Here is a 25,547-nt window from a genome sequence, read left to right on the forward strand (position 1 = left end):
ACCTATGCATGCAGAATTCAATACGCAGTTAAGTGAAAACTGTCCCAGCAGCCAAAAGAGAATTTATATACTGCTGAGCAAGAGTTTAATTAGAGGTAGGATCAGTGTACAAACTGCCTACCTTTTTGTAGACTTTGAAAGATTGACCAGACATACGAGACCACAGTAAAACTGAGGGCCATTTTTTCCACATTTTCAATTTCTGTATAACTACAGATGCTTGATTCTGGACTCAAATCAACAAGGATGCAGGCTTACAAAAATAATTAAAGCAGACATATTCATCCTCTTATCTTCATTCAGAAATGGTTATTATGGACACTTGTAAAAAATCTGAGCTGGAGCATATAGCCTAAATTAAAACAAGTCAATTTCATATATACATTGACGAGTGAAAACGCATGAACATTTTTGAGTGGTGACGCAAACAAATCACTGAATCAGACTTCGAAACGGACAGAAATCTACAAACATCTCAACTCTACCTGGATTTTTGTTTCTGGGTGTGACAGATTAGTTCACCCAAAAATTGAAAAAATTTCATTAATTTAGACTTTCATTTGCATACAAACAATTATCAATGCAAATACATAGAGCTAATGAAATACTGTAAACGGAAGGTCAACCATACTTGTTGGGTGTGTTGCTTGATGTGCAAGAACAAACCTCATTGGCCAGTGAGGTTTGCTTTCGTGCGTCAAGAACCTACGGTTGAACTGCCACTGACCAAATTTGATGTGCTTTATGATTGTGTGTTTATAAGTGAATAAATAAAAGCCTTCAATCTGTTGATTTAAGATTAGCTCAGATTATGTCTCTTCAGAAGATTTGGATTTGCTCCATTCATGTGGATTTATTTTTTATGATGTCTTTATGAACTCTTTGAAGCATCCATTTTTTGCTGTAATGGACTTTCAATGGAGGGATAGAAATCTCTCTGGTTTCATTAAAAATATATTAATTTGTGTTTCAAAGATGAACAAAAGTCTTTCAGGTTTGGAACAAGGTTGGAGGGTGAGTAATTAATGAACTAGCCCTTTAAAATTAGAGATGCTTTTAAAAATAATCTATTTTAACATGCACAATAACCGCAATATCGTTCAGCTATTATATGGTCAACAAAAAAATTAAAGCATGAGCATCTGATCACCCAGCCCTAGTGTGCAGACCTGAGCACTTCGTCACCATCATGTACTATAATAATAAAAGTGGATGTGGACAATAATGTGGATACATGGACAGTATAATCTAGTCTGATAGGTCTACAAAAGCCATACTGTTTTTCAAAAAAAATTAGTTAGCAAATCCGAAACAGGACATCAGGGAATTTCCCATCAGAAGAGGAGAAACATTATGCACTCATTTCCCATAAGGCACTCTTCAACATTGCAAACACATTAGAAAGTTTTCAACCAATTTGGGAAAGTTCTCTCAAATCAGGCCAGAGCGATTAACACAAACACTTTAGGTTTTCAACCAATCAAGAAATTTCTCTTAAATCAGTTCCACAACGATTAACCCCTATAAAATCACTTATACCACTGAAAGTCCATTCCACCAAACATCAGCCTGCGAGAGCAAGGACATGATTGGCTGCTGAAGAGCCACATTGCTGTGGGGGCCAACAAGAGGAAGTGATGCCTCAGAGTAGCACTGTACCATAATGAAACCTGATCTTACACAGACCTCAAACTTCTACAAGACCGACCACATGCAATGTCAGTAAGTTAAAAGTGAAGTGTGTAATATGCAGAGACAGCTTAAAGTAAACCATTAGTAGGATGATTTTCCCAGAAGTTTAAACACCGTGGCACTATCAAAACATCACTCTGTTTGTTTGAGCATCATGACAAGCCTGAAGCAGTTATATCGGCTTGTCCAATGGTGTAAGTTCAAGGATCAATGGAGAATGATGAAAGTGATTTGGGACACATGTCTGAAAAATAATAACAAACAGGAATTAATTATTTTTTTTACAATTCTGTTTGGTGACACTAGAAGCAAGATTAATAAATAAATAAATAAATCCAATTAGAATACATTAATTAATAAAATATAGTATTTTTAAATTGTAACTGAATTACTATTTATATTATTTATTTTTGAATTATTTAATTCATATTATTTATATAAATTATTTTTGAAATTCTGGTTGGTGACACTATAAAAAATAAATAAATAAAATTGAAAGGAAAACAAAGAATACTAAACAAAATTATTTCGCTAAAGTATCCAAAAGGAATTAAATGCTAATGCTCAACATGTCTGCATTCATAACAATATCCTGATGTTACACATTATGGCAACAACTAGAGCAGATTACAGAGAAGCATCAAAACACTTGAGATGATACAGGGACATGACAAACCCCCAACAAAAGTGCCACATGAGATCAACTTCTCAAACGCTGAGAAAGAGAAGGTGAGTCGTGACCCTTGCATCTCCTCAAACACACCATTCAATTTGGACAAGACTAACAGCGCTGATTACAGAGGGTTATCTATAGATTAACTTAATAAAGACACAATAAAGGTTAAATATGGCTCAGATTACAGCTGAAACAATACAATGCCCATCAGATGCGCCAGCCTAATCCTAACACAACACACTGAGAGCTCTGGCTACGCTGGGAGAGACAGGCAAATCCGCAGATCTGAAACATACAACTGACGTGCATGCGAAGATGAAGCCCTGCTTGTTTCCATGGAAATGGGGCTAAAAGTGGAGAGAGAGAGAGAGAGAGAGAGAGAGAGAGAGAGAGAGAGAGAGAGAAAAAAAAAGACAAGAGTTTGGTCACGTTGGCCCTTTGTAACTACATAAATAAATAAAAGACGGGAATTCATTTAAAACACACCAGGGTTGTTCCAGCAGCCCCTGGAGACAGACTTTGCCGAGGGGAAGATGAAAAGAAAGTCTTACAGCTGAGGGCCAGAGGGGGTCCGACTTCTTTTGGAAGAGCGGCGGTTGTGTTTGAGCTCTTCAGTTCGGCTTAACCAGCGCAATTCTCATGGCCCTTTATGGTCAAATTCTGAACACATGATTACGGACCCCTGAACATGGGGTAAAAGTCTATCTGAACCAGCTGATGATGTCTCTCCATAATAGGTTAAAACCAGGAGGGAAAACCCTCTACCGTAGTGAAGCAAACTGCTGCCAAATAGTAAAACACTGTATGAATGGTCACTAAAGAAATCTTGGGTGAATCTCACAAAACCAGTCATGGGTAAAAGAAATGTACCATTAAGATTATTAAATACATTTAGGCTAGCTTTTTTGTTTGCGCAAATTTACCTAGCAATTCTTAATAGCGAATTATTGAGCCCACTCCAAATATTTGTTGATCAAATAATATAAGCCTGTATCGGGCATCTATGGAAAGGTTTATTGTTTACTTGGACTACTTGTGTCAAATTAACCAAATAAAGTCATGAGAGGGTAACAATATGCTATAAACCGACAGACAGAGACAGAGAGAGAGAGAGAGACAGAGAGAGAGAGAGAGAGAGAGAGAGAGAGAGAGATAACATTTATAATCACATCACACTACAATTAACTCTATATCAACCATTACAAGACAAACCAGATGCATGGTCAAATAATTACCCATCGCTTGCAGTTCAGAAAAAGGACACTGGGCTTTTTCCATACTTTAAAAGGAACTGTGAATTCAATCCACCAGAGTTGAGAGGAGTACAGCCTCCCCCACGCATTTACGTGTGTGTGTGTGTGTGTGTGTGTGTGTGTGTGTGTGTGTGTGTGTGTGTGTGTGTGTGTGTGTGTGTGTGTGTGTGTGTGTGTGTGTGTGTGTGTGTGTGTGTGTGTGTGCGTGTGTGTGCGTGTGTGTGCGTGCGTGTGTGTGCGTGTGTGAAGCAGCAGCAAACCCATGAGTGATTATCTCCCAAGTCATCACACAAAGCGTTTGGATCTAACTATAGCAGCACTTCACTTCAAGGGGAGAAGACACTTGAAGCCCCCTCCCATCTCACTTCCTCTAGTAGCCCCTGTAGACTCTCAGCTGAAAAATCAGGACACTTTCCCAATCCTGTAGTTCTTCCACCATTCCTCCATTGGCAAACAACAATCAAATTTTAATAAAAAGGTCATGTATGATGCAAAAGAAAGACCTGATGTACCATGAAGACATTTTTATGAGTTAACAACACAAAATTCTCACCCTAGTCCAAACCAGCCCATTTATAGAAACCCAGCACAGGGCTGGACAATAAGGATGACCCGATAACCCTGGGCCAGCGTGAACGACGCTCAGGACAGTAGACGGAACTTGCCCGATCAGGCCAGTGCTGCATCACCACAAAAGTTTATCGTTTGCATGTGTTTTTAAGCTTCGCCAATTTCGCCAAAAAGTACATGAAGATGCGAAAGAGAAGTAAATTCGGCACTTGCTGTTTGAGAAGTTCACACACATCCGAAGCACATACCCAGAAAGCCGTGCCTCAGATAGCACGCAAATACTGAATTGAGTCCTCTTTCACATGTTCTTACGTTTGAACGGACATATTCACACAAAATGATGTCAAACAATGGAAAAGTAGCGCAGTGGAATGTAAATATATGTATATTGGATCCGTGAATTACGTCTTAAAGTGACAGCAGCTGAAAACTACTGTTAGACCCTGAAAAGCACTGGACTAGAAGAAAAAATTAGAGATGCACCGATTGATCGGCTGGTGACCGGAATTGGCCGATTTTCACGTGATCGGCCGTGACCGGCGACCGGCCGGTCAGTCTGACAAATACCGATTTTATGCCGGTCAAATGCACTCGGGCGCCGCATGATTAACATCGCGCAACATCAGCATCACACGTGCACACGGAACACACATGTAGGAAACCTTGTGAATTACGTCCGTTCAGACCGCAAGCAAGCACGTATTTTTTTTCGGCGTGCATGTTAACCAATGAGTGCATTCACAACGGGAGCAGGAGCAGCGCGTGCAGGAGCGTCGCGAGCAGTGAAGCGCGTGTTTCGGCGCCGAGTCTATTTGCTGCACTGCTCACGCTCAATTAAAGGGAAAGCACACTTTTGATGGACAAAATAGCCTAAATAGGGTTTCACAAAAATGTGCCCAAAATGCACAGAATTTGAGTGTTTTAACAAGAACTGGAGTAGGCAATGTCAGAAAAGAAAACAAAGATTAATATTTATAGAAAATGTACCCATTTAAACTTGTTTTATTATTCAGTTTGTACAAGTGATTGCAATAGGCCTGTGTGTGTGTGCTTTGAGAAATATCTTTATAGTGCAAGGCTATATTTATTTATCCGTATTTTCCGGACTATAAGTCGCTTCGGAGTATAAGTCGCATCAGTCAAAAAATGCGTCATGAAGAGGAAAAAAACATATATAAGTCGCACTGGACTATAAGTCGCATTTATTTTGAAATTTATTTCACAAAATCCAAGACCAAGAACAGACATTTAATCTGGAAAGGCAAGTTATTCAACTACACAGAACAACAGGCTGAATAGGTGTCCGGTATGTTAACGCAACACATTAACAGTTATTCAGCTACACAATAGCATAAAGAACATATACCTGGGAGGCTGAATAGGCTAAATTAACATAAGCCAGCGAGTCCAACAAGCAAGTTACCAGTAAACAAGTTCACCAAGCTCCCGCGATCTCATTCCACATCATTTTCTTCATCCTTGGTGTCGCTTTTGAACAACTCCGCCAACTAGAGCGCCCTCTCGCGGCTGTAGACGATAATGTTTTCTCTTGGTTCATCTCAGTCTGAATTAATTTTGATATATAAGTCGCACCTGAATATAAGTCGCAGGGACCAGCCAAACTATGAAAAAAAGTGCGACTTATAGTCCGGAAAATATGGTAATTTTTAATTTATATATTATTTTATCGCCATTCCCTGTTTTCATACAGACGTTTAGTTTGCTAAATACATATGTATAAAAAAATTATTGGATATTGAATGTGAAAAGGAAATGGTTCTTCCATAACACTGCACTTTAGATGTGTGTGAATTACCCACACCTGGAGTAATTTATATAGTTCTATTTTATAGCGTTTATCTGTTAAAAAAAATATGTACTATGCAAATTGTAAAATGTTCTATTACAGAAAAGATATAAAAGAAATATGTGTGTGTGCTGTAAAGTGGTTAGAAAAAATGAAATCGGAATCGGCTAAAATCGGTATCGGCAGGTCAAACTTAATGAAAAATCGGAAATCGGAATCGGCCCAGAAAATTGTAATCGGTGCATCTCTAGAAAAAAATCCTCAGTGTTGAGCCATGCAGTTGTTAAAAAAGAAATTGACATTCAAGTCACAACCATGAGCACATTAATATATGACCATTCATGTTCACATACTAACACTTGAGTACGTTGAGCGTTTTTACATGCCCAATCTTATATATATTACGAATGATTAATAACCAATGTGTCATGTATAGTGTAATGTCATGTAAACATTTCAAAGTCATTTTTAAATCACATAAAAGCTAATTTTATTTCAATTCAAGGACGAAAATCTTCACTAATAATCAGCCGGGTTTTTTTGTTTTGCACATACAACATATGTCAGTGACATAACTTACGCACTTTTATTTATTGTATCAAAAAGCATTTGATGGGGAGACAAAAGTGCAAAGCATGTGTTCAATTATAAGCATTTCAAAGAAGGCCGAGCCTTATGGCTGCCATGTCAAAGAGCTTGAAATGCTCTCAAGGTGTTTCCCACAGTTCATAGCTTAAAATTGTACCATTATATTATCATCAGTAAATGTTATAAACAACTCAAAGTCAAGAAGACCTTTGCAATAGCTAGGCTACTACTTTTCACAAAGGGATTCTGCATTAAACGTCTACATTTAGAACGAGCATGCACGTGTTAACTAAAAGCACGAAAGAGAAAGCTGCCACATTTTCTAGAGTTCAAGAATGTTTTTCTTTCAAAGTAAACATTTGTCTCATATTAGAAAAAAACTCAATTTATATGAGTTGTATATTACAATTTATTAATCAAATGTATCATTGTTGACAGAGCACATGAATATCTGAAAAGGTGTGCTGCCTGCTTCACTGGCTAAGAAAAGTCTGCAGCTGGCAAAGCCATCAAGCCCAGAAGCAAGAGGTGGTGTGTGAGAGCCAACCGTCCTTGGCATTCCCCTTTTTAAGCGGACAACTATGTACCCTTCAAATTCAAATTGCAAAAACAGCAGCTTGGAGACACTTCAAAATATCTTATTAGTCTCAACAGAAAAAGTAAACCACAAAAGTATAAAGCAAAAATAAATGGTTTTATGTGGTGACAGCCAGCCAAAAAAAATTCTCCAACTGAAAAAAAATAATATATATACCGTATAGGCTATATATTTGGCCAAAAGCTTTGGACAATGATTATATAATGAACATCAAGAGATATGTTAATTTACAGAGGTTAAAGGGATAGTTCACTTTGAAATAAAATTTTGGTATGTTTTAGCTTACCTCAAGGGCATCCAAGATGTAGGTGTCTTTTTTTTCCGCAGTAGTTTCAATTTTGATATTTTTAGGTCAAACCGTTCTTGTCTGTCAGTCATATAATGCAGGTCTATGGTCACTCTCTCAAAGAGCATGCACAGAGTCCAAATTAAAACGTGGCTGTGTTCAAGAGTTAAAAACGATATAAATACTGTTCGTTTTCTCACACAAACCGCTCGTTTCGTGTCTTAGGCCATCAATGTGTACTTACGATGGGGAATTGTTTAATTTGGACGATGGGGAATTGTTTTAATTTGGACTCTGTGCATGCTCTTTGAGACAGTGACCATAGACCTGCATTATATGACTGACAGACAAGAACGGTTTGACCTAAAAATATCAAAATTGAAACTACTGCGGAAAAAAAGACACCTACATCTTGGATGCCCTTGAGGTAAGCTAAAACATACCAAAATTTAATTTCAAAGTGAACTATCCCTTTAAGGCTCATCTGTACAGTAGCTCTGGTCTCTAAGTAGAGCATGACATAATTTGCTTAGCAAGTTTCTTTACAAACAGCAAAAAAGCTTCAGCTGGTAGCCAAGTTAGCTTTAGACTTTAAAGCAAATATTTCTGCAAACCATATGCAAACTTTCTTTTCATGGGTCCTCATATCTTTAAAACATGACGTTCTGGCTATAACCATCATGAAACTGATTATCTCATTCTAAATGTTTATTAGCGAGCAGAACACATGATAACCTCTTGAGTATCTTTAACGAAACCCAAACAGTCCATCAATGGGCTGGTTCAAAACGAAAAATACCACATGTGCGACCAAAGAAAAAACTTAATGCTGCCTTCTTTTATGAGCCAGCACTAGCTCATGCAATAACAAAAGATAGGGAATACAGTCTAAGGTCAGATAACGCACATGTTTTCTTTAAAGGGAAATCCAATTCACTCCCTTATAAAGCAACAGCAATGATACAACGCTGCCTCTCCCGGACGTAAACGGTGACCGGCTCCCACCCCAGCCGGCTCGCTTTCTCCTGCTGCAGAGGCCACCTAGCGAGGCTGCAGTCGGGACCAGCTCTATCATACCACTGGAGAAATTCCCAGATAAGTAACAGCACAGCTCCGAGCCCTGAGCCAGCCAGAGCCCCGCCTCCTCTTTCTAAATCACCAACGCACCAGCACACAGCCACTTCCACAAAAGGAATTCCTTCTTTGCTGTGTAAGTGTGTGTGTAGAAAGAGAAAGCAGCAGCACATTGAAAGAGAGCATGTGCAACTAAAACAAAGAAAGAATTATCAGGCAAAAGGGAGAGGGTCATACTTCACTGAATTCAAAAGGAAAAAAAATATTACATTATGTATTTGTATACTGGATATTTAATTGTGGAATATCATTTTTCTATTTTAATATAAATTTGCATTCTTCTAACACTAACTTAAAGAGATACAGCTGCTGTAAGCTATGTCTTTAAACGTGCAGGTGTTGATGTGCAATTATTGGAGTCTAAATATTGGTTATATTGGTAAAAAAAAAAATTAAAAAGGAGAAGTGACAATTGTTAATTTAAATTACCATAACAACAGCATAAAACAATATACAAACTATATCTGGATATATAAATAAAGATAAACTACACTAAAAAACATCAATTTAAATTTTTAAAAAAATAAAATTCATGTAATGAGAATTGGGGGGTTTAGGGTGAAATATGACGTGCATATTGTTGACAGGTTTTGTGAGATTCACTGTGAGTGAAAGAGGACAAAAAAAAAAAAAGCTACTGCTCTACAGCAGGAGGCCATAGAAAGGGGTACAGCTGGACTTGGGGGGGGGGGGGGGGGCACAAAAGCCTTACTTTGCCTCGCCAGCCGCTGACGACCATATATGGCCCTGGGATTCCCATGGAAAAAAAGACGGCATGGTAGAGGTAGAGGGAAATTAAGGAAGAGATTGTATACGTTGCACTTCAGCTTACACCCAGCAGCCAAAACAATACCAGCCGGCAAGAGCCATGTGTGCTTCTTTGGGCTGTGGCCATAGAGGGGGTTGGTGGATGGTATTACGTCTAAACTGCTAGGGTGAATAGTACATTTGTATAATGCTGCCCCTGTCCTGGCATTTACACTATGGAAGAAAAATAAAGCAGACAATTTGCAACAGTGACATTTCTCTGGAAGTGTCAAGGGCCGTTCACACAGATAGTGGTTCAGGGTGTTTACACACTATAGGGAAAGCTCAAACAAAGCCTTTGACACAGAGGAATAGTTTAGACAACTCTTTGCATTAGTGTGTGCAAAAACTGTACCTTAGCAAGAGCTTGTTAATGGGTCAGCACCCCCAAAAGGTACACCTTTGTAACTTGTCTATTAAGTACCTAAACATACTAAGAAACTTTGAATGTACTGCCAATGAAAGCTAAAGGTGCATTTCTTCTGGTGGAATGAACTGGTTAACTTTTGCCCATGTGTGTGCTGGAGAACTCCATCAATCCTTTCTATTATCACAGGAAATATAGATCAGCAAAACTGGCTTCAATGATGGGTGGTCGCAACAATGCAGTTTGTTTGGATGTGCATGGTTATGGGTCCGGTCAGGTTTGAGGGCTTGTAGCAGTGTCAGCGCCTATGATCTGTCATGCTCCAGGGAGCTGCTTAATTACACGTCCCTGAAAGACGAGGGTTAGGAGATGCTGAGAGCCAGCTGACTGTGTGGCTTCATCCACAGACGGCGCTACTGTCGACGATGACAGGACATAGATCACTGGAAGGAAGGAGGCTAAGAAAGAGAGAGCAAGAGAATGGACATTTTGAATGTTTCATGGTGATTCAGAATCTTCAAGGGGGAAGAGTGAAAACATTGGGAAATATGTGGAAGTTCGGGGAGAGTGGATGATTATTTTGCATGTGTTGTTGAGCATTTGACATGTGAGGACATGAATACATAGGGTATTTTTAAGGGGGGCAGGAGGTCATGGTAATTTTGAAATCAAGTGGAATACAGTGAATTCGATTTCTGAAAGAACTGGAACCAGCTCTCAGGGGACAAATGTTGGTTGCCCACTTTTGGCAACCCTTCCATTTTCCTCTATGTCAGGGCTCTAACCCACATGAACAAGCTAAATCAAAGTCTTCAGGACAACTAGAAACACCCAGGCAAATGTGTTGTAGCAGGTTGGAGCTAAACTCAGCAGAAAAGTGGCCCTCCAGGAGCAGGACAGGACACCCCTAATGTACGCCCTAGTGAAAAATCCTTCCCAATAGAATCAAGTGCGTAGTAGGGATATTTTCCCACCGGTTAATCGACGTGTGACAAACGTAAAATGCACGCGTCCGCACGGGCATTCATAATGGTGTGGAGCAGCACTGTTTTGTTGTTGTGCTTTCCTTTAAGAATAATAGGCTATTGAAGCAATATGCCCGAATTGGCATTTTAGTTTCACTTTCAAATTAGCGCCAAATTCGGGGCGGATTACTTGAATGGTTAGTTCATTAGCCTATAATTCTTAATGAAAAACACAACAAAACAGTGCTTAAATAGGCTTCTGAACACCGGTAACACAGACTATCGTAGCAAGCCTAGTACGTAGGCATAAGGTTGATGCAAGTCTGGTTCAAAAGTTTACAGGCATGCAAAGGAGGGTGATTTACAGCCAGCTCTAGGGGTGGATGAAGATTACTTTTAACGCCTTGGTGAGGAAATGAAAAAATAAACACTTACTTCCTGTTCCACTGACAAAGGTTTTTTTTTTCAACACCCTTTACCACTCTTACAACTGAATGCCCCCCTCCACCCATTACTGTCTGATAAACCCATACTCAAACAAATGGCAAAAAGAACACTCCTAATAAACACACACAAAGAAGAAAGAAAAGCTCAGGAAAAGGTCAGAAGCAGCTGACCTTCACCCTAAGTTACTGCTGTACCATTGCAATTTTGGATTCAAGTCAAGTGTATACATTTGTGTACATGTTTTCCCTCGTCCACTTGTATTCCTCATCTCCAATCTGTGTAAAACCCAAACAAACATTCCGACATCTGGTGACTGCAAGCTACAAGCTCTAAACATTTGATTGGCTCCATCTGGACAAGAGCGCAAATTCACGATCACGTCAGCCCGCATGACGTTCCACGCCCACACGCGCTGACAGTCATTAGCAAATTGCTAAGACACTGACCACTGCTGACGTTCCTCCGTTGTGACTCAACTATCGGTGGTTGTAATTAAACACTCAGACCGTGACTGCATGTCCACCTACATCAGGGTGACCGACTCGTAACAATCGGTGTTAAGTAAGGGACACACATTTTGACTGCATAGCTCTAAACATTATTTAATGGTGTGTGTGAAAGTAAAATTGCATGGTCAAGGTGAAATAGCAAGAACAAGGTGTTGCTGTGTTAGTCATTGTGGCTTCTCATTTCCTGTTTTTGTCCGTCATGCTATTTACATCTACAATTTACAACAATGTAAATGTAAACAACATTTACAACTAAACGTACAGGGAAATAGTGGATTTAAATGTATTATGTTTTTGCAGGAATGTGTAAAAGAATAATGCAACTTCGCAAAGGGTTCTAGCATGCTGACATTGTGCAAAACAGATTCTCAACAGCATGCAAAACCATTCTCTTAGAAATAGCATCAGTTCATCAGTTTTATAGCACTAGCTGCTATAGCACCACCTTCAACAAATTCTAAAACAACTGGTGGACTTCACATTATTTGCTGTGAGCAATACTAAAAAGAAAATATTTGCTAAGAGATCTCTATTGGACCTCTATTACTGACTGGACACCACGTAAAATCTCTATATCATTCTAGAAATATATTGCTGCATTAAAGAAAATAATTGGTATTGTCAGATGGGTTAAATCTTGCACTAAAGTTTGCAAGTAGCCAGAGTGAGAATTATGAAAGATTCTGTGTGTGTTTAGGCAGCTTCAATGTGATCTATATAAGGATGTGTCTCCGTGATGCAATAAGAGCAAATTTCATTTGTGAGTGGGCAATAAGCAGCACATCTAAAAGCTGTCGGCCTCTCGCTGTTTGAAGAGATGTGTGGCACATCATTAAAGATCTCTGCAAATAGTTAATCTCATTTTTGTAAATAAGCCACTCCGATTCGGCTCTTTGAAAGAGGTCCCTCACTTCCCAAAATAGTTTGAACTGTTCTATAAACACATTAGAGGGGTAAATTTCAGGTAGAACATTGTTTTTCACAGAAACGCTTATTTTAATACTCTTTGAGGTTTGGGAGAGATTTTAACATGCTTTTTTAGAAAACTTTCATTACAATATCAAAAACACTGAATAAAAGTTAATCCCAACAGGAAGATTTACAAAACGTATTCCTGAAATGGAGTGTGAGGATGGGCTGAGAGTAGCAAACACATTGAAGGTACTAGGGCTGCACAATATATCAAAATAAAATCAATATTGCAATATGGCTTAATAGACCCTTTTACAAGCCCACGTGATCAAATAGTTGCGCGCGCATTTTGGCAACGGAAGTGGTGTTGTTCCCCACTGGCTCTAACGTGTTAGCAACTCCGAAAGTTTATCAAAACGGTTTCCCGGCATCAAAATGTCTGGTTGTTGCGTTTACGGTTGCACTAATCGATATTCCACCAAGGGGCTTAAGTTTTATAGGATTCCGACAGGATCACGGCCGTTTCAGAAGAGTGGCTGCAGGCGATTAAACGTGTTGATTGGAGCGAGGACATAATAAAAAATGCTCGCGTCTGTTGTTTAATCCGCTCGCGTAGCTTGACACGCTGCTGATTCTCGCCATACTTCCGTTGCCAATATGCGCGCGCATACGTTGCTACGTCATCATTGTGAACAAACAGTAAAAGGGTCTATGATTGTGAAATCAGGCAGACTGCCATTTAATTAAATAAATAGTGGCACTACTTATCTACAAAAGCCCAAAGGTTTAACGTATGAAAATGAAGAAATTAAGACGTAATACATTAGTATTGTAATTTTACAGTTGTACTATAAACTTTTTTTTTTTTTTAAGTAAAGGAATAAAAGAAAAATTATCCATAATATTCCAGCTTTTGTAAGTTACTTTTAGATTTGCACACCCCCAACAAAATCCCCCCACTGATTCTAGATTGATTATTTCCAAATATAGCCTACCTATTCAACTCATCTGGTGAACATTCCTGCATTTCTCCATATAGCAATATATAATCGCAAAAGTGAATATCCCTAGTCCTAGAACAGCCCTAGATGGTACAAGTGATGTGCAAACCTACACACTTTCAAAACTGACTAGCCTAGTTAGTGGGTTGTCTGTATAATTAGGCTGGTTTAGGGCTCACCTGACCCAAATCAGATATATTTTTAGGTTCTATGTTAACACAGTTAAAACACAAATTAAATCACTGCTGCTAGACACATACAAAAATTGATATAGACTAGTTTACCATCATGCCCTTTCCCTATTAGTTAGACTCAAAAATATTCAGCAGCAGCTCCTTAGAATGCTTAAATGTTATTGCCAGAAGCAGGCCATGTTGGCTCTTTTACAAACTTGTAGTGGGACCACAGACTTGAATTGAGCTGTAAGCAGTTAAGAATCCATGCATGCTATTTATCACTATCCTGCAGACTCTTGGCCAGCCGGAGCAAGAGAGCCCTGCCCTTACAGCCTGGTGAGGGGAAAAAAGAAAGAGAGAGACAGGCACGCAAAGGAAAACGTAAGCTGATGTCATTTCACTTGGACCAAGGGCAGAAGACATGCCTCATGTCTGAGGGGAGACCCAAGTGGTTCCTCAGCTTTTTCTGAGAACTTCCTTGGAATTCTGTACACCGAAACACCAGGACTGTGTCCAAAATCACCCACAATACCCGTATATACTGATAGGACAGCCATTTTTAGTGGTGTCCGAAACAATAGTGGACATTATTGAGTGCACTCATTCAATCCCATGATGCACCGTTGTTTCATCTGTTGTCTCTGAACATGTTGAGTTGACTTGAATTTAGTTTTGGTTACATCTAGCCACTACAGAATACCTGTGCACTGTGAAGGGGGTCGCACACCGGACGCGCAGCTCAGCGGCGCGCCGCGCAGCGCCACGTCTTTTAAATTCGAACACACTATTCTCTATGAGAGTACACACACCGGCGGCGCCTTTCGGCGTCTGTCCGCGGCGGCTCAGGACCGTGTTCAAAATCCTGCTGCGCCACAGAGCGCCATTTACATAGTTTTATATAAAATGTACATGTATGTGTCTCAAATCGTAGTTAATGTATACGGACCTCACCCTGTGCTGCAATATACATTTAGTTTTATATTTATTTACAGAAATCAGAAAATTGCTGATGTTATCGGATTTTCAGGTGACAGTTGTCCTAGACGTGGTGCGACGCGGCGCTGAGCTGCGCGTCCGGTGTGCGGCCGCCTTAAGAGTCGCATCGAATCCCCACAACGGCAGAGGATGGTGTCCGCATCCCTTTCACTGCACTCCAAATTCGCTCACATGTTTTCATTCACTCCCTCAAGTTGACTAAATTAGTGGATTGGTGTAGGGAATAGTGAATGAGGGTATAGTGGGTGATTTCAGATACAGCATAGAACTTTTCCCAAGCAAATACAGAAAGTGCCAGAATTGAGTAGAAACATGACAGCCACAAAGTTTCAGTATGAACGTGACAATGACAAGAAAAGCAACAAATAATCAGACTACAAGCAATAGTACAAATAAATACAATAGAACAAACATACAAATGAAATAAACAGTGCTTTTCAGGTTGGTCTAACAGTAGTAGTTTTCAGGTACAGAAATTGAATAAAGTAATCAAAAGTAAAACACTGCATAGTCGTCACTGTATAAATTAAATATAGATTAATCCTTATTAAAGTTACAAAAGTTATTCAGTCAGGAGCAGCAAGTTAAGACACCACTTAAAACATAGCTAACAAACGATGTTTACGAGGGTACTTACAAGACAATTTTGTGTGAATATGTGCAGTTAAGAGCAAGACGACGTAAAATAACTCAATTCAGTATTTGCACGCTAACTGAGACGCGAACTTCTGGCCGTGGGCTTCGGATGTCTGTTGCGCACACAAAACTTAAGCGATTACTCAATTGAGTGAATATTTAAATTGACAGGGCTTAAAAACACATGCAAAATGATAAACTTTCGTGACGATGCAGCACTAGCCAGATTGGCCAAGTTGTTTACCCTGGCCCCAGGCCATCGGGCAGTCCTTGTTGTCGAGCCCTACATTGAAAGCTACTGGGTTTACAACAAATATGCTCAATGTATTCTTTTGGACAATTTCCAGTAAAAAGTTGCTGAAATAAATTACATTAAGCAGCAATCACTGCTTAATAGTGATTCTCTCAAATAAATGGCTCATTATCATTCATGACATAGCACAATCAACATTCAAAACAAAACAGGCTCTTATCAACGCATCAACCAATTAGAAAGCCAATCAAAGAACAGCACAAACCTGTTGATTGGATAATGCTGGCAATCATGTGTATGAAAGGTTAAGAGAGCAATCAGTGCGTGTCCATGGTGGGCTTCAGGCTCTAAAACATTCCTCAAGAATTTTGTGCATCAGCAATACTCAGGTAAACCAGTTTGAACCTGCAGTGACGCTTGTCTGAAATTGCTTCGCCATATAGTCATCAAAACCAATGGAGGACATTCCAGAGTTTGGTGGCAGCTCAGAGAAATTAATTACAATTAAAGTGCCACTAAATTAACCCAATTAAAATATAATTTAAGAACATTAGCATATAAACACAGATAATTGCTGGTAATTCAGTGTTCTCCCTTAGAAATGCTCTATGAAGGCATCGTCGAAATACAGTAGGCATATATAATTCAAAACACAAAACTCACTCACTAACAGACAGCTGCTTTCAAATGCTCACGTGCGCTTTGTGTAGAGAGCTTGCGGCTGTATGCGACTCCATGCATAAGTGGTTAAATACATAGGCCTATAAGAAATCTAAAAATCCTTTCATGAGGGGAAATTAACGTAAACACAATAAAATCAGTTAGATCGTAAAATCAGTTAGATCTTAAGGGATTAAACAGACAGAACAAAACATCTGTGCATAAGTGTGAGTTAGACTATGTGGTAGTCGGTGTTACATGGTGTTCGGCTATACACCGATTACACTTTGCCGCCATCCCCACAGTCATTTGCAAGAATCATTTTGGAATCAGATTGTGACTCCCAGAATCGGAATCGGATCGCGAGGGCGCCTAAAGATTCCCACCGCCATAGGCCACACAACGTTTTTTTATTGTGCACCAAGTTGACGTAGTGATTGACATCGCCAGCAAAAATTTCAAAACCAAGGCTGGGCTTCACAGTTTTTCCACCCAACTGCGATACCCAAATGCAATGGAAGACAAGTCAACATGTTCAGAGACAACAGATGACACAACGCTGTAACTTTACTTAAACAGACTTCCTGCCCTTGATTATGGGTTCCTTTCAAACATCCAACCGAAAATATCTCAACACCGCCTGCCTGACAGGGCCAAACCTGCTTATTACAAACTGTAAAACATGAACTGTTGGTGTGCTGGTTTCTAATATTAGCATGTCAATCAAGCAGTAGACAGACTTTGATGACTACACAACGCCATAGTGACGGCCAAGAATAATTTTAGTTTCTGCTTAGCATAATATTGCACAGGGAAAAGGCCAACACAATAAACATGTCAATTGAAAAGATCGCTAACCTTTGATTAAAACCTTACCATGCTGATTCATCTTGACAACTCCCACCCACTTCCAGTAAACAATGAATAATTGAGTGACATGCAAATTACACGTCCATTACATATGCATGAGAAACCTGGTGATGGGATGGACCCCATCAGAAACCAATTTAAAAACAATTACCATGAATTATTTAAGACAAATATGGCATCATAACATTTGCACTTACTGGACCAGAAAATGTCAAAACGCATGGCCTAACAATTTAATAAACCACCCACAATGTTAAATTAAATCTATAAATTATTTCATACCTTTAACACAAAACCACTGACCTGTCTTCAGCTTTTAACTCTCTCGTAAAAACCAAAATTCCTTAATTATGGTACCGCCAAAGCCAAAGCACACACACTGACATCAGTTTTTGGCTTGCGGCAAAGCGTGCTTTTTGCACCAACCAAGAGGAAATAATGGCCCACACACCTAATTTATGTCAGGGCTGATTTCCTTTAGGCTTGAGCTCATACACTGACGACAGAGAAAACATGAGTCCATCACCCAGTTTTATATAACATTACTATGACCGTCATCAGCCAAACTGATATCATGATTTAGCAGAAACGACAATAAAATTAAATGGAATACAGAGAAATTAGGAAGAAAAAAGAAAGAAAAAAAAGAGTTTTAGTCTAATTCAAATGGTCATCAAAGAATGTCTACCACATTTTGCAAGACAAAACATTGTGTCATGCCATACCAAAGTTTACCATGGTAGTACATTTTTACTACAGACATAAAAAGGTTCTGAAAGCTTCTTATGCTGTCTGAAAGATATATTTTATATTCATCGATTTCATTTATTATGGTTTTACTGTGGTAAATATGGTATTCTGTAGAACTGACATTGCGTTATTTGTTTTTCTGCCATATAGGCTATGTTCCGAAGTTTTCACCAAAAGGCTAGAAATAAAATAAAATAAAAATAAAGTCATTCCAAAATGATTGGGATGATTTTGCTGGAGAGTAGTGCATATGTATAGAAACTAAAAATGGTGACTTCTGATAAAAATTACTTCTTGAGTGCAAACCATCCAATTAGGGCTTAGATGATTTAGGAAAAAACAGTCAAATCTGGGTTAGGGTTTCACTTGGGTTAACTCTTTACAAGAACCAACTCAAACCTTTTTGTTTTTAAATTAACCATAAAGTGAAGTTTAAAAAATAAAAATAAAAAATCTCTTTCCACTTGAGTTTTTATAATAGGCCACATTTTGTTAATGACCAATTGAAAATTACTAATAAAATAATAAATATTATTTTATTGCGGTGCTTATTAATAAATAAAAATATTAAGAAATATATTAAAATAAGAAAACATATTGCAAATAAACAGTGACAATGGTTTCACTGTGAAACCGGAAGCACACATATATTTAATGAAAATCCAAGCCTTTCCTATTTGATAATTGCACAAAGCCATATTGCAATACCTAATGTAATTTGCTATAAAGTGCAGCCCTAGTTTTCTAGCAAAAAGTATGGTTGACATGGCAAGTTTTTGTAAGGGCTGAGCTCTTAACTCCTTTTAGCGAATGGCCAATGAACAGAATAGCATCTCCTTGTTTCCCAGGAACGCAGGCTAATTTAAGGTTCATTTAAGTCCAAATTACCTTGGCCTGGTTTTAGATTTCAGGCCCTAATACAAACTATCTCCTGCTCAGATCAGGTGATATGTAGTATCCCACAACGCTCCCTGTTAAACCTTTCTTTTATACCAAAAAAAGTATTGTTATGGAGTATATCCTGTGGAAACACGTGCAGTTGTTTCTTGTGAAGAATAATCTAAATGTGTGTCACCTCATGGAGTTCCGGAAGGGGAAAAAAAGTTTTATCTAGGCACACTAAAACTTGAAAAAGCTGGCAAATCTCCCAAAACACTGAAGATGCACAACACAAGTTCTCTTTGGTAGATGGCTTGATTGTTGTTTTGAATCACTCAATTCGTTAATTACAGCAACCCAATAATGACTGGGCTGTCCATGCTGACTCACAACGTAAAGAAAAAAAAACCAACCTCTCACAAACAAAGGTTCACAAACAATGCAAAGAATCCTGAGGAGTGTTTCTTTGAGTATCTACACCAGATATCAGCTGACATTCCAACTGGGCGGCTCAAGACACAGCTGGGAATCTAAGGATTCACAATGCATGCTGACATTGCTGAGATTATCACATTGCAGTACTATGAACGATGACAAACACGTCATTATTTCCTCCCCCTCATGTTGTTACAAACCTGAATGCCTTTCTTCCACAAAAAAAGAAACATTCTGAATAACTCTGAACCTTCAAAAAGGATGACAGTAGAGGGATCAAAGTAGTCCAAATTACTCCTGTGCCACATTCCATATTCGCACTGTCTGAATAGCTACTACATTTGATAAGGAACGTACTTTGCGACCGTAAAAAAGTATGTTTTATACAGTATAAATGTGTGTAGTAGAGGTGGGCGATATGACCAAAACCTTACATCACAATATTTTATTCTTATTTCACGATAATATAGCCTTGCCTACATCACCATATAGTTATTTTGTTTACATTCACTCACGTCAAAATGACTGAGTTCGGACATACATTTCACATACTGTCTTTCTCCGATATAGGGAAATAGGCATATTCAGACGCAGGGCAATTATATTTGAGGAAAAGATGGACATAAGTAGTTATTCATTGAAAACCAAATTAAGTGAGTTGAACAGATCAATCTGATTCAGTGAGACCAGATTTGTGAACCGGATCAAATGATTTCCTGAAAAGATCAGACAAATCTGTCTATTGAGGCTTTTCTCATGAACTCGCCAGGAAGACTTGGAATACTGTCATATAGACAAATTTCTACTTATGTGTTCCACAGAAGAACAAAAAGTCATACGTTTAGGAGCTACATGGTCAGTAAATGATGGTCAATTTCATTTTTGGCTGAACACGATGACTAAAAAAATTATTAAAACACAGAGTACAAGATGTTAAATTTCACTTTAAGTAGCTCCATTTCCTTGAGCTTCCCTTCCTGGACGCTGTCACATCAGATTCAGCTCACAGGTTATCCATCTTCATACCACACAATCTTTATGCATCGTCTCATTGCAAGTGCTGTTGAACAGACAGACTCACGTAACAAGAGATTATGTGGCACATCTGTCACAGAATGACAGATTAAAACACAAATGAATGGTAGAACTATTGTTTTGCCTAATGAGCGCCTTAATTATGTGCCTCTATTTGTGACACTGAAGAGAAGAGTAAAACAATGTGACTGTTGAGGTGGAGACCTATTTGGCTGGGGGTGTAAGTGACAGCTGAGGAATTCTGGGTCTTTCCAATGAGAGACACGGCAGGAATGCAGGCACAGGACGACTGCATGTCTTCACCTACCTTCTTACTGAAACCTACCTAAACTCTGACCTCACCGATGATGAAAGCACTGCAGACAATTCCACCAATGCCGCAAATGACACGTCTCGGACTAAAAGGCTGCAGCTTCCATACAAGGTCGAACAGACTTTAAGATTATATGTAAACCGTAAATTTGAAAGATATTGCAGAAACACGCATCCTTGAAAAACATTAAGGAGCAGTGTTGCAGACACCAACGCTTTAGGCCTTGGGCGTAATCTGCTGTTTCTCGCCTCTATTTGCATACCGCCTCCACAAAGTTGTTGAGCCACTAGATAAATTCAACCATTTTCTTGAACTGGTTAACTGGAATGATTATATACATGAAAGATGCACCGTATTTCTGCCAACACTCCTATATCTGGGAGAATTTCTTTAAAATATGTCCAGATGGATATGTGGACCTTTTTAAAAAAAATTTATTAAATCAGAATAAATTTAAATTAACACTGCAATGATGTATAATTTATTTACTATAATTTTTACTTTGTGAATTATATTTAAAAATTATATTATGCAATGCAAAGGTTGTAAAAAAGCCTACATTTTTATGCAAAATTTATTTGTTTTAAATTAATACAGTTTGTTATTAATACATTTAATACAAAAATATATTATGAAAATAATCTAAATACACTGGTTGTAAAAAAAAAAATTCTTCATGCAATATTACTGTTTAAATCTAGATTATGAAAATGTTTTTTTTAAATGTATAATATACATTCTTTTTAATTATGTCAACGCAAAGGCTGTATAAATAGGCATCATTTTCATTGTGCAAAAAATATATATATAACTTGGGGGGGGGGGGGGGGGGGGTATTGACATGGACCAGTTCTCGACAGGCTATGCAAGATTCACTCTTTTATGGATCTTTTCGATTCTTTTTTCAAGCATTTTCTAACACAAAAGTTAAGATGCAAAGTAAGTTGTGGGCAAAATAAAGAGAACACAACATAATGCAAGCCAGATTCAAACATGACCCCTGTGGGCACAAGTGCTTTCGAGTGCCATGAGTACCTGAACTACCCACTATGTCATGGCTCTGATACAAAGTGGATGACTTTTGATTCAAAACATCAATCCACAGAACATCCGAGCTACGAACAGAAGCCTGTGCCAGGTTTCTTAACTATGAGCTTGAACAGTGCAGAATGTGGGTTGACTGGGTGCTAAAGTTAGCGCTCTTGCACACTTGCCTGCAAGACCGACTGCACGTGATATTTATAACCTCAGCCATACTGCTACAAAAGTCACTGGAACCAGCACAGCATGTCCCTCCATGGATAAACACAGCAGTGCACTGAAAGTGAGGTCACTACCTGTCAAAGGCAGCACAGATGCGGTGAAACGCTCCCGAACGGGTCCCTGTTCAACCTTCACTACATGTGGGCTGACTGGATTGAGTCAGACACTCTTCTACAGTTTGGCAAATAATGAGAAAACTAGCAGCCCATACATCATTTTGCATGAGTAATAAGAATAAAACCTAATTGTGGCTCAGTCAAAACATTGGTGTGAGTAACCTACAGCGGTCCATTTCCTGCTTCTAGAGCCTGCTTGGGGCATTAGAGTCATGCTGGGAGAGCCCAGGGTGACCAAAACACCAACTTTTGCTGTCATAATGATGTCTAAATAAAGATATAACTTAAACACCACATGACTCAAATCCTCAATGGTTTAATAATGCAACAACAGTTTTAAAAAGTGATTTTTCACTATTATTTACAACAGGATCTGCATTTTCATGGGTTTAAATTAAAGATTTTTGTTAAATGAGACAAAAAAAATACTTCTAGCATCAAAACAACTAGCCTACTCTCCAGCTATAAAATAATCTTGATTTTCAAAAGTTTGCAAGACCTGAATGTAACATTTTTGACAAGCCAAACATGTTTCCGTCTATGAGCAACACGTAATTTATTTAAGCCACGAAACAGATCCCCTAAAATAAGTATAATGAAGTATTTTGAATGTCTCCAGCAGATTTATACTTACCCAATTATCAAACATAGTTCACCCTTTATGCACGTTATCACGTCCGTCAAAAACTTAGGCTGGCTATTCGCTGGAATATCAGAACTAAAAACATCGACATAACACACTCACTCGATTTATACTCACTCACTGATAAATCACTGAACGTACGTAATACGTAACGCACGCGAGTATACATTTGTTCTTCAATCGCTGAAATTGAATCGGAATGATCGGAGAACTGAGTGAAATACGTCACACTGCTTGCTAAAGAAAATAAATAATAATCTTGAAAAACGTCGCTGGTTCAGTAGACATTGTTCAACGAGTTGACTTTGAAAAAAAAATGTATGTACAAACTATACATTCTGATTCTGACATTCCTGATTTGAATACTTTCAATAACTGTCTATTCTTGACTGATTTTCTGTGACAAGTGATTTTTATAAAATGTATTTTTTACAATATCTTCTTCGTTGTTTAAAAGATTACGGCAATTATCAAAGTTTGAAATAATTTTTACATGATTTGTTACATTTAATTACCCCTATCTCTAATCAAGTTGAGGATTTTAAACTGCCTTTCAGTTCAAGTCTAAAGTTACATAAATAAAAGGGAATCATTCACTAAAGAGGCCCGCAGAGCACAAAGATTCTCATGCATTTAAAGAAGGGAACTTAATAAAAGTGTAATTAATCATTATTAGTCAGCCTTGATATGATTTGATTAAATTTAGGGGAATGTGATCGAAATTACGACATTGTGTGGCTTTTTCACACAACCAGTCATTCTCATAAATGCTTTCTAAAATGTGCAGATCTAGTATTCCCAATTGACACACCAAATGTATACAAATAAAGTTGTTCAAACGTATCAAATATTTGATGACTGCTTAATGACAATCTGATATATTTTTTCTAACCGTCAAGTCCTCTAAATACTACTACATACTTATACTTAATATTTATAAGAACTGACAATTCTGTAAATACTACATAACTGCTGAAGCGCAATTTACCAGTCGAACACATGGACAAAATAAAATAAAGATTGTATACGAGTTGCATTACCAAGTTACAGGTGAATTTGCTTTAATAAAGTTGAGTAGACACATACAATTTGACATGATATGGAAAGCACTTTCTCTTCTATTTTAAAAGTTATGCACTTTTATAAGCCATCCTTCAAAGTATATTCGATTATATTGTGAGGTGCAATTTATTATTAGCAATTCCCCTATCATAACACACCCAGGAACCATTTGTGTCTGTCAACACAAAAATTCTAATTTCTTGATGCAACTTAAAGTGCTAACAGAAGATGTACATCATTTATTCACTAAATGCCTCCAGAACAACTAAACCAGTGCATCTTCAACAGCAAGATCAGTGTGTTTAAAAACAAATACCATTCGCTATGAACTCACTGCCTGCTGGTCACATGCTGAAATTCTCCGCTACCTCACACGTCTACATACATAAACACACACAGCAGACCCAATAGAGGAAGAAGCCTCTCCACTCAGTCATGGATGGGTCTCAAGAGCTGCATCCAAATTCCTTCCTCCCCGTGTCTGAACACCGGCCCAAAAAAAGGCAAGTGCTTTTAAACGCATGAGCCTGTACAGACAACCTCCTGCCGTCACTTACAGACACATCAAACCCAGAAGACTCATTGCAGAGCCATATATATATATATATATATTACAGTTTGCAACCTCAAATGCCACCCTTTCCTGTTTAAAAATTAAGACGTTTTTAGAGACCTAAAAACTTGTTTATGTGACACCTAGAACCCTAAGTTCAAATATAAAAACTCAGCTTCTTTGAATTACTTAATCAGGAGTGCTTTGCAATGTTTTTACCCCTGAAATCTGACTGTGAACAAGTTGATTGTGTCTGTGTCCAAAATAGTTGGTTAAAGGGATAGCCTAGTTCACCCAAAAAATGAAAATTCTGTCATCATTTACTCATCCTCAAGCTGTTCCAAACCAGTATTAGATTCTTTCTTCTGTTGAACACAAAAGAAGATAATTTGAAGAATGTCAGCAACCAGACAGTTTTTTCCCTCCAACTATGGAAGTCAATCAACTGTTTGTTTACTGACATTCTTCAAAATATCTTATTTTGTGTTCAGCAGAAATAAAGAAATTCATACATGTTAAAGGAACAACTTATTGTTCTTAACCTGTATGAGTAAATGATGACAGAATTTTCATTTTTGGGTGAACAATGCCTTCAAGTGGAAATCTCACTAAATTGAGCCTATATGAACGGTAACAGGAAAATAGGATCAAATAGCCTATTTTTATATTATACTAATTTCCCTATATACCAAGAAAAACTCTCTTGGTTAACTGACAGAAAGTACATTTGCGTGTAAGCACACATCCTTCTTTTGCCACACGTAATTCTTTGCAAAAGTCCATTTGCGCCTAAATCAGTTCTAAATGGAAAAACTAAACTAAAGTGACACATCTTTCACGGATGTTTACAGTCAAGCCAAGGAAACTACCCTACGTCTTAAAGAGACAGTTCACTAAACAAAAATTATGTCATTATTTACCAACTTTTAGCATGTTTCGAAACTTTCTGACTTTCCTTCGAATGTGGAAGGCAACTCTAAATGTTAAGAAGAATTTTAATAAGTGACAGCGCAAGTCGCCGCTCGTGTCCATTGTACGATTAAAATCTGCAATGAAAGTGAACGGTGAATGGAGCTGTCATTCCGCCAAAAATCATCTTTTGTTTTACAGAAGAAAGAAAGTCATACGGGTCTGGAAGAACATGAGAGTGAGTCAATTAACGTTTTATTTTCTGAGCGAATTCTTCGTTTTAAACCGTATTTTGACTGCTTTTGCGCTCTCTCGCAGTCGTATTTTATATCATTCAATCTCCCGCACAGAAATTATAATGTAGACAGTCTTTCTCCACAAATGCC

The 25,547-nt window shown here is 38.2% G+C and overlaps 1 protein-coding gene across 5 annotated transcripts in view; it reads right to left on the reverse strand.

The window, feature by feature from the left end:
* Positions 1-25,547, reverse strand: part of ppp1r12a (protein phosphatase 1, regulatory subunit 12A) — a 59,130-nt gene that overhangs the window by 32,646 nt on the left and 937 nt on the right. The gene's annotated exons all lie outside the window — the stretch shown is intronic.

Source organism: Leuciscus leuciscus (assembly GCF_965113295.1).
Source record: "Leuciscus leuciscus genome assembly, chromosome: 4".
Lineage (NCBI taxonomy): Eukaryota > Metazoa > Chordata > Actinopteri > Cypriniformes > Leuciscidae > Leuciscus > Leuciscus leuciscus.